General features: G+C 43.7%; 1 pseudogene; it reads right to left on the bottom strand.

Moving 5' to 3' along the window:
• Window positions 1-220: 220 nt before the first annotated feature.
• Window positions 221-8764, bottom strand: LOC125584467 (annotated as a pseudogene).
• Window positions 8765-11220: the final 2456 nt, after the last annotated feature.

Genomic DNA, 11220 nt, shown 5'->3' with positions numbered 1-11220 from the left:
GGAGTGAGATACATTACATTTTTGTTACAGCCATTTGAGAGAAACAGATAAAATATGTAAATTTTATTTATATAAGAAAAAATAGTCTCCTCGAGAAGTCTTTTAATGAAGTCCAAAGTCTGACTCATTATATTATCGTTTATATGTTTATTGTTTCATGATTTTCAATCATAATTTTCGCTATCCTACGGAAACTATTTAGAGCAAATCTCTAAAAAAATCTTAGAATGAGCTTTTTTGACTAAAATAGCATTTAACGTGGAAAATGATCAAAAACGAGTTAGAGTTGTTGAAAAAAAAAAGAGTTAGAGTTGTTGAAAAAACGAAAACAATATTAAAAATAGAATTACATTCTCAATTAGTTCATGCTTCAGCATCATACTTGTTATAGACTAAAACTTGCTTCTCCTCCCACCATCTCTGTGCTTCCTTCTCTGAAAACTTCTTTCGACTGCAACCAAAATTAGCAACAATCACATCAACACTTGCACACTTGAAACCTAATATTACTAAATCAAGAATATCTTTTACCTAAATCATACGCGTTTAAGCGTCTTCTGACCGCAAGGCAAGGCCGTGAAAGTTATATATACACCGGGCTCATATTGCTCTACTTGTTCTGCTGTCGATTCTTGTGTTCCATTTTGCATATGCCCTGTTCTTGTGATGGCTGGCGATGCATCTACCAATAGCCTAATGTTGCTTTCACGGCTTGAACATTTTTCTACAATTTGTTTGTCATTGGATTGTGAACAAGTCGTGGTAATTGGTGTGAGATATGGAACGGACACTGAATCATCAAAGATGGGCGAGACTTTAGACGGATTGCATGCAATGCCAGTCTTAGGATTGTTCGGTTTCTCCTTGTTCGTCTGAAGCTGCAAGCAAATAGACAGAAATGTGGATCATGTTATAAACAAAAAGATTTAAAGAAAAAACAGAAAAAGGCGACTAGGGTTTTCAAGCATGATTTCGGCGGATCCACCGGACCCAGTGCCGGTGCTGGGAGTTGGAGAAGGTCACAATGAATCGTCGATGGAGAAATCAGGTCAGGAGAAGGATTCGAGGAATCTGGTGAAAGCTGCTCAAAAAGATTCGTATACTGAAGCGACGCAGGAGAAAAAAGTGATAAGGAAATACAATCTCGACATTACAGACTCAGAGGGCCAGCTTATAGTGGAGGTCCCTGACGAAGTAGTTGTCAACGCGGAGCCTCTCTGGGAGGATTTCTTGATCGGGAAATTTCTGGATACCGCACCCCACATCGCCCGAATCCACGCCGTTGTAAACAAAATCTGGAGAGATGGAGGAAAGGGAAAGCCAGTGGAGGTGTACGAGGTTGATTCCACAACAATGAAGTTCAAAGTTCCAGATGATCAAATGTGACCTCGTATCTTGCGAAGGGGTATGTGGAGCATTGGCAATATACTGTTAGTGGTTACAAAATGGTCCCCAACTGAGCTGGAGGAGAAGCCTGAAGTTAAAACCATTCCACTATGGGTCCACCTCAAAAAACGTACCCATGAACATGTACTCATGGAAGGGGCTGAGCTTCATCACAAGTGCAGTGGGTCGTCCGGATAGGCTTCACCCTGAGACAGCGTCTTGTTCCAATTTCAAGCTTGCAAAAGTCCTTGTCATGGCAGACCTGTCAAAGGAATTGCCAAAGAAGATAAATTTCACCAAGAACGGCCAATCCTCTTTGGTGGAATTTATTTATCCATGGTTACCAGATCGATGTCATACATGTGGGAAATGGGGTCATGTGGAGAAGGTCTGTATTATGAACAAGAGGGAAACATCTCTGAAGACGGTCAGAGAAATTATAGTGGAGGGGTATAAAGCAAATGAGGAAAGAGATGTAGTGAAACTAGCAGAGGGAACTGCTGACAAAAAAGAAATGGACGCTGAGAAAATCAACTCACTTGAGTCAGAGATCGAGGGAGAGAAGAATAGCAGTGCTAGACCAGCAGAGATAGCATCAGAGGTGGAAAATATTGGAGGTGCTGATCAGACAGTGTTAGAGAATGATATTGAAGAAGGAGAAGTTGTTAAAGATTGGGAAGAGGTATCACCAGGGAAGACAAGCAAGAGTCAAAAGGCAAAGTCACCCGAGTACGTGCAGATGATATCTTCATCTCGATACTCAGCTTTGGCTTGTGTTGATGACAATGGAGGATTAATACTGGGTGAAGAAAGTAAAGAAAAGGAAAATGAAGTAGGTGAAACAGGTCCTATAGCAGCTGTGACTGAAAGTAGCCAGGAGGTTGAGGATACTATAAGAGAAATGGGTCTGAGTATGGAAAGTCACAAGGAAAGAAGCAATACGAAACACAAGATAGTAGGGGAGGGCAGTCATCTGAGGCCGTCTTTGCCAAAAACCTCAAAAACCTTCCACAAGATTGTCCCAGAGCACTCGAGTACTGACAAAGGAGTTCCTCACCTAGGAAAGCGCGGCTCTCGAAAACCTTCTCAATGACTGGTTTCTTTTGGAACATAAGGGGTTTTAACAAACCGTCAAAACACAACGTTGTAAATAGTTGCATTCAGAATAAAGGCTTGCAGTTTGGGTGCCTGCTTGAAACTAGGATGAAGGAAAGCAAATCCTCACAAATAATTGCTTCGGTTTTTCGAGGCTGGTCGTGTGTAAATAACTATGAATACAGTAGGAAGGGAAGGATTTGGGTGCTATGGAGTCCACAGGTCAGAATGACACCAGTTTTTAAATCGGATCAGATCATCACGATGTCTGTTCTTTTGGAGGGAGAGGAAGAGGGGTTCTTGTGCTCCTTTGTGTATGCAGAAAACACTGCTGAAAGAAGAAAAGAGCTTTGGGAACACATCAAATCCCACCAGAGCTCACCTATGTTCAGGGATAAAGAATGGGTTATAATGGTTTACTTTAATGAGATACTTGAAAGCGATGAACACTCGAGCTACCAAGAGTCAGGATTATCAACATCAGGAATGAAAGATTTTGAGGAAGTGATCCAGTTTTGTAGACTTGTGGATATGGGTTATCAGGGGCCAAAGCTCACATGGTGTAGCAAGAGGGATGAGGGTATAATCTGAAAGAAGCTCGACCGTATTCTGGTGAATGAAAGATGGCTGCATCAAAGGACTCAGGCCTATGGAGTGTTTGAAGCACGAGGGTGGTCTGATCATCTAAGAGGTCGAGTTCATCTCCATCCTGAGGCAATGGGAAAAAGGAAACCTTTTAAATTTATAAATGCTGTGGGGGATGAGCCGGAGTTTCTTGATGTTGTCAGTGAACACTGGAGGGATCACTCGCCTTTGTTTGTTTCCACTTCAGCATTGTACTGCTTCTCCAAGACCCTCAAAGGCCTAAAACCTCTGATCAGAACACTAAGTAGGAAAAGATTGGGAGATCTTACGAGAAAGGTGAAAGAAGCCTACCCCGACCTTTGTGAGAAACATGAAAAACTATTTCTTGATCAGTCACAAGAAAACATTAGAGATGAGAGAATGGCGGCTGAAAGATGGCAAAGAGTTTCGGATATAGAAGAGAAGCTTCTGAAACAAAGATCAAAGTTACACTGGCTGCAAGTAGGTGATCAGAACAACAGAGCTTTTCACAATGCAGCTAAGATCAGAGAAACTACAAATGCAATCAGAGAGATCAAATGCTCCTCTGGAAATGTAGTCACTTCACAGGAAGAGATCAAAGTAGAAGCTGAGAGATTCTTTCGCGAGTTCCTCTCGCATCAACCACATGACATACATGATAAAACCGTTGAGGAGCTGCAAGAGATTATGCCATTCAGATGTAGTAATGCGGAAAAAGCAACGCTCACGAAGCTCGTAACGGAGGAAGAAATCAGAGATGTGATCCTCAAAATGCCGAGCAACAAATCTCCTGGTCCAGACGGATATACAACGGAATTTTTCAAGGCATCGTGGAGTATCATTGGAAAGGATCTAACGGTTGCAGTACAATCTTTCTTCCAGAAGAGGTTTCTACCAAAGGGTTTGAATGCAACTATTCTGGCTCTTATTCCGAAGAAGGATGCTGCCATTGAGATGAAAGACTACAGACCCATCTCATGCTGCAACGTCCTTTATAAGGTGATCTCCAAAATCATCGCAAACAGGTTGAAATCTACGCTTCCTCAATGTATCTCTCCAAATCAGTCTGCGTTTGTGAAGGACAGACTTCTTGTCGAAAATCTGCTGCTCGCAACAGAGATCGTGAAAGATTATCACAAGGATGAAGTCTCTCCTCGATGTGCCTTAAAGATAGACATGGCGAAGGCCTTTGATTCCGTGCACTGGAGTTTCCTACTGAATACTCTGCGTGCAATGAACATTCCCGAGGAGTTTGTGCACTGGGTTGAGTTGTGTGTCTGCACAGCTTCATTTTCTGTTCAAATTAATGGCGAGTTAGCAGGCTATTTCCAGAGTAAACGCGGTCTACGTCAAGGCTGTGCTTTATCCCCCTATCTCTTTGTTATATGCATCAACGTCCTATCGCAAATGCTTGATAAAGCTGCAGAGAAGAAGTTATTTGGGTATCATCCTCGCTGTAAAAACATCTTGTTAACTCATTTGTGCTTTGCGGACGACTAAATGATATTCACTGACGGGACAAAGAGATCTATTGAGGGGGTTCTAAAAATCTTTGAGGACTTTGCAACAATATCGGGGTTGAGGATTTGTCTTGAGAAGTCTACCTTGTACATTGCAGGAGCTACTCAGAATCACCAAGAAGAAATAATGAATAGCTTCCCTTTTGCATCAGGTCAGCTTCTTGTACGCTATCTGGGCCTACCTCTGCTTACAAAATGCATGACAGTTCTTGACTATCTCCCATTAGTCGAGAAAATTAGAAGGCGTTTGAGCTCATGGACTGGTAGATTCCTCTCCCATGCTGGTCGTCTGCAACTCATCAAATCAGTCATCTCTAGCCTTGCAAATTTTTGGATGCAAGCTTTTAAGCTACGAGGAAGCTGTTTAAGAGAAATATAAAGCTTATGCTCTGCTTTTCTATGGTCTGGCCCGAACTTGAGAACAAGTAAGGCTAAAGTGTGCTGGAAAGACGTCTGCCTATCGAAGCAAGAGGGAGGCTTGGGAGTTCGATCTTTGAAGAAGATGAACACAGTCCTGTGTTTATAGTTGATATGGAGAATCAAATCCTCAAAGGAATCACTATGGGTCAAATGACTTCACTGCTACCTAATTCGAAAAGGATCTTTCTGGTCAGTAAAAGTGTAACACGACCTCTGGATCATGGATTTGGAGGAAGCTACTAAAGCTAAGAGACCTGGCTTAACAATTTCTCAAAATTGAGGTTCGAAATGGGAAGGATACTAGCTTTTGGTATGATAACTGGTCGAAGTTTGGCTATCTTAAGGAGGTCTTGGGGGATAGCACTATTGATTTGGGTATCTCCTATGAGGAATCAGTTGCAGTGGCCTTGGTAAAACACCAGAGAAGAAGGCATCGAGTGGGTTTACTCAACGAAGTCGAAAATGAGATCGCTGAGATTAAACTAAAGAACAGTATGGATGTTGACACACCACTTTGGAAGCAGAAAGAAAGGAAGTTTGCTAGTAGTTTCTCAACCAAGAAAACTTGGTTGTACCTGAGGAGCATGAGCGCGCAGCCAGTTGTCTCTTGGAGTCAAGGTGTATGGTTCCCCCACTCAACCCCTAAGTACTCATTCCTTCTATGGGTTGCTCTCCGCAATAGGCTCCAAACCTGTGACCGAATGCTAACCTGGAATGCTGCAATTAATGCGATATGTGTGCTGTGTAAAGAGGAGGACGAATCCTGTCACCATCTCTTTTTCAGTTGTCGCTATACTGAACAGATATGGAAGGTACTGGCTGGAGGAATTTTGCAAGAAAATTTCTCTACTGATTGGAATGATCTTATCGAGATGATCTCAAACCAACGCTCACTCCCACACTGACCTTTCTTCTCCGCTACACCTTTCAAGCAACGGTACATGCGGTTTGGAGAGAACGAAACTCCCGTAGGCATGGTGAACAGCCACAACAAGCTAGCTGTCTTGCCAAATTTGTGGACAAGATGATTAGACTCAGACTGTTATCAGTCAAGGGTAAAGGAAAACAATATTTGGAAGAAGGGTTAGCTGCTTGGTTTGGTTCTCGGCAAGACCACAACTAGCATGAAGAATCTCATTAATTTGTAGAGCCCATTTTTTTATTTAAACACTCAAAGAAGTAGCACCTGATGTACAAAGTTTTGATCGAATAAAATTTTACATTCTTTCAAAAAAAAAAAGAAAAAAAATATGTTTGCTAATTTATATCTTTACCCTTGAGGCCATAGCTTTTATTATCTCTTTAGCAACTTTAGCCTTCTCAGCTTCTTCTTTAGGAACTTCTGATGTCTTCTCAAACTCTCTTTGACATTCTTCAATCTTCTCGTTACCAAATTCACAATGCTTCTGGAGATTTCTTACCTACATTTTCAAGAAAAAAGGAATCTTTAGCTGTATAATATGAAGCTATTGTATATGTGTACCGGTATGAGAAGGTTAATGTACTACACCTCGGCCTTTAGCCTTTCGATTTCGTTGATAAAGATCTTGTTCGTCTCAAACGAGGTCGAGATCTTTGTAGAAGATGGTCTTCTGGACGAGACTGATATATTCTCAGGACTTGTCAAAGATAGTGACATTTTGTCAAAAAGAAACAGAGAAGGAGCAGAGACTTGTCCCCATCGAGACTGTCCATCTGAAGAACGATTAGCTTGTGGAATATTCTAAATCTGATCCTCTGATTCAGTTTCTGTCCTTTCGTCAGATACCCTTCGTGCATTAGTAACTAACTGCATTCTTGGAGTTCGATTTTCCATCTTAACCTTGTTTGAAAACTCTGTTATTCTCCATAGATGGTTGAAGCAAGAATCGCAGACTCGAGAAAGTTTGCCCTTGTTTGGTGCCAAGAAAGCATTAACTGCTTTCTTGCTACTACATGCATTGCAGAACAAGGGACCACAGTTGTAACAGTTATGTTTCTTCCTTGTGAATCCAAAAGCTGACTTGCAAGAACTGCAAGCGTTTTGATCAGTCAAAGAGATGTCTTTGTGTAAGCAAATCACAGCCGTTAAACTCAACCCACAAGCTATAGTTTTCACCAACCTGTCTCCTAAAGACTCAACAAGAACCGGCGAGTTTCTATCTCTAACATCGCCTAACCCAAGTAGTCTGTTGGCGCCTTTTCCCCAAATATAAACATTACCAAAAGAAGTCAACACAGCTACATGATGTGAACCACAAGCAATCTCCTTGACGAATTGTCTTGTTAGATTGCCTAAAACAGTATTTATCGACTTATCCTTGGCTCTTGGACATCCCAACTGGCCATGAATTGAGCTTCCCATCGTATAAACTGTTCCTCTGTTGCTGAGTGCAACAGTTAAAGTCCATCCGCATGAGACTTTAACAAAATCTTGATCAATCAACTCCGAAACACAAGTCGGCACGAGCTTTCTCTTGCTGTCCACGTGACCTAACCTTCCTTTATCTCCATCTCCCCAAGTAAACAGCTTTCCACAACTCTTGGCATTGTGATATTTCCTGTCGATGGTGGAGGTTTCCACTATTGCAACCGTGTGCCACGGTCCACAAGAAACAGATACTACCTTCATTCGCTTCAAAGACTCCACTTCTTTTGGCTTTGTAACACTCTAAAGGCTCCCATGTCCAAGAACTCCAAAGGTTCCACTACCGTAAGGGTAATGCTGACCAGAAAATGTCACAATCGCTGTGTGCCACGCGCCGCAAGCGACACTGTAAACCCTCAAAGATCCACCAAAGACATCAGCTATTTTCCGAGTTAAGAATTGTCTTCCTGATTCTCCAATAGTTCCACCGTCTATTCCCCACAGATACAGCTCTCCGGATTCGGTAACAGCACATGTTTGGTTATCGCTGCAAGCCACTGATCCAACCGCAACACCTTCGAGTGATTCAACGCATTTTGGATGGTCGATGTCAAGGTTAACTTTAAGTCCAAGCTTACCACTGTTTCCATTGCCCCAACAAAACACTTCACCTTGTCTCGTAACCAGCGCAGCATGTTTTGCACCAAGAGAAATGCTTTGTACATCAAACATGGTGGCCGACTCTAAAAGCTAAGGAGATAAAGCATCGTTCTGATTCTTTGATCCCTCGATAAGACCCCTTGTAGCTCCCCATATCATTACGTCCTTGAGGACATTGGATCTTGCAGTTGGCTGAGTTACAGTGTGAGGGGGAGAAACATAAAATCTTTGTGATGAATGCTTGCTAAGCTCTGAACCTGTCTGGTCACAGTCAGACCTCCTGGAATTATAATCTGCTTCGTAGTAAGGAGAAACTTGGCCGAACCCATCTGAACCAGCTGATTCCACGGAGTAGAAACTGTCTGAAGAGCCTGGCAACCACAAACACCGTTCCTCAAGTAATGTGGATGGACTTGCACATAAACTGCGTATTTTCAAGAACATAACAACACAAACATCAAGAAACGATACAAGGCAAGAACAGAGTTTTTTAGTTTACCTGAGTGAAGTCAGGGGTTTCTTCAAGAAGTCCAAGATTCTGTTTCCTGCGGATAAACCCCGCAGGGCTATTGATACAACTTTGAGCTCCCCTGCTTGTCCTTAGATTGACAGAAAATCAAGCATTGTGGTGCTTCGTTATCACAGCTCTAAGGCCTTTAAAACAGGAGCCTACTTGTGCTTTATCCTTGCATATCTACATCACCAACAAGACATGTTCAAGAACATTTATACAAAGTCGTTGAACAAAACCGAACTGACAAAATCAAGAGTGTATTCTCCATTTGCATAGACGAGTTAAAACGACTGCTCTTTTCGATCCGGTTGAACTTGCTTCTGAAACTTCGGCTAATAGATAGAGAAAGAGACGCAGCCAAGCCAAAACGCCTGGAACGCTAAGCATGGCCTAGAGGCAGCCAAGCCAAAACGCCTGCTCCTAGGCATAGATGAAATAAGCTTCACAGCCAAGGAGCAGGAGAAAGTTCTCACCCCGCATCACGACGCCCTGGTCATATTGCTCACTGTAGCGAACTTCCTGGTGAAAAGGATATTGGTAGATAATGGAAGCTCCTGCATTATCATCTTCTAGGCCGCATACAAGACCTGAGGCTGGAGGAAAGCACTCTAACTCGGAGGATAACCTCACTTATAGGGTTCAGCGGGGAAGTCAAACAAACCGCTAGAGAGGTGACCCTCGTTGTTGACTGCGACTCTTCATACAATATGATTCTAGGACGGCCCTAGATTCACGGTATGGGAGTCATCCCTTCAACTATTCACCAAATGGTGAAATTCCTTACACCCTGGGGCATAAAGGCGATCAGAGGGGATCAGGAGTATTCCCGCTCCTGCTACCAGTGCTTCAAAGAGGAGGTCTCCGCCGTCGAAGAAGGCGAAACTTGGATGACCCCCTTAGTCTGGTACTTGGAGGCCGACATCCTCCCGGAAGATCGCAACGAGGCCAGGAAGATCAAGAATCGAGCTGCGAGGTACAGTATCTCCCAGGAGAAGCTGTATCGGAGATCCTTCTCTGGCCCGTACCTGAGGTGTGTCACACCCCGAGAAGCCGCTAGAATCCTTGTAGAACTACATGATGGAGATTGTGGATCCCACTCTAGCGGCAGAAGCCTGGTGCTCAGAGCCAGAAGGGCAGGTTACTACTGGCCCACGATGGCCACCGACGCCGATAGACAAGAAAAGCACTGAGACCAGTGGCCCTTCAGAAAGTGGGGCATGGACATGGTAGGGAAATTACCGATGGCGCCGGGGCAGAAGGTCTTCCTTCTAATAGTCCCTGACTACTTCTCCAAGTGGGTCGAAGCAGAAGCGCTCAGCCGCATAACAGACCTCCAGATCCGCAAATTCCTATGGACCTAAGTAATAACTCGCTTCGGGGTCCCCCATGAGATCCTCACCGACAATGGACCCAGTTCACGGGCCACAACTTCAAGGAGTTCTACAAGAACTGGGGCATAAAACTAAATTTCGCCACACCCGACACCCCCAGTCTAATGGACAAGCCGAGTCCACAAACAAAACCGTGGTCAACATGCTTAAAAAGCGACTAGAGGGCTCTCACGGGAAGTGGGCGGAAGAACTACACGGACTCCTCTGGGCCTACCGGACCACTCCGAAAACAACAACAGGGGAAAATCCCTACTCGCTAGTCTACTTTTTTGAGGCCATTGTACCTACAGAGATGCACGTAAGAACAACGGTCTCCGAATCCACCTCTCAGGAGGAGATCAACGAGCTGATGGCGCTAAGCCTCGACCTACTCGATGAAAAAAGAGAGGCCGCTCGGCTAAGAAACAGGTCCTACCAGCAAGACGTCGCCAGGACGTACAACAAGAAAGTCAGAACCAGAACCTTCCAGCAAGGGGATTGGGTTCTACGACGAACAGAAAAAACAACGGGGAAACTCACCCCCGGGTGGGAAGGACCCTATAAGGTCATCGAGGTGCGGAGAGCAGGCGCCTACAGGCTGCAAGATAGCAAAGGTAAAATACAACCCAACTGCTGGAACGCCCTGCACCTCAAAGCCTATCACTTTTAATACGGTCCACGTACCATGATTTCTATACTACTATATTCTATTTAAGCTTTATGATTTCCTACTCATATGTATGCTAAACGTCTCCGGACAAAGCTTATAATAAAATAGTTCCGACTATAAAGGCAGAAGGGAAATCATTATACATAAAGGGGCATACGAGCTGGATCACATATCCAGAGACCTCCGATCTTGGCCAACCCTTGCAAAAAGTGGCACGACCAAAGTGGCACGCCCACAAAAAAAAACAAAAAGGGTATAAGACATAAAGCAGAAATGGGTATGCGCAAGCCTGAGTATGGTGTCAAAACTACCTAAAACCCCTGTGCAGCCTAAGGCGCATCGGGGTCCCTAGAGTACCAATATGAAAAGTATATGTATTAAAACGCTACGAGCTAGACAATACAGGGAACACATGGTATATATTCATTGCAAAAGTACTGTGAAATACAGGGAGCAATCAAAATCATGCTTCTCCAGACGTGGAAAGCAGGGAAGCCTTGCACTTGGATCATAACACCCACACCATAACCCTCTAAGCTTGTTAGTGACTTCCTGCAGAAGTAGAATACATCATAGGAACTCGATAGTGGCCAGCTTCCAAGAGGCATAATGCGAAATCCAAACAAGTACCG

This window comes from Brassica napus, chromosome C3 (assembly GCF_020379485.1).
Source record: "Brassica napus cultivar Da-Ae chromosome C3, Da-Ae, whole genome shotgun sequence".
Taxonomy (NCBI): Eukaryota; Viridiplantae; Streptophyta; class Magnoliopsida; order Brassicales; family Brassicaceae; genus Brassica; species Brassica napus.
The sequence above is the reverse complement of the archived record's forward strand: the minus strand, read 5'-3'. Positions and strand labels throughout refer to the sequence as shown.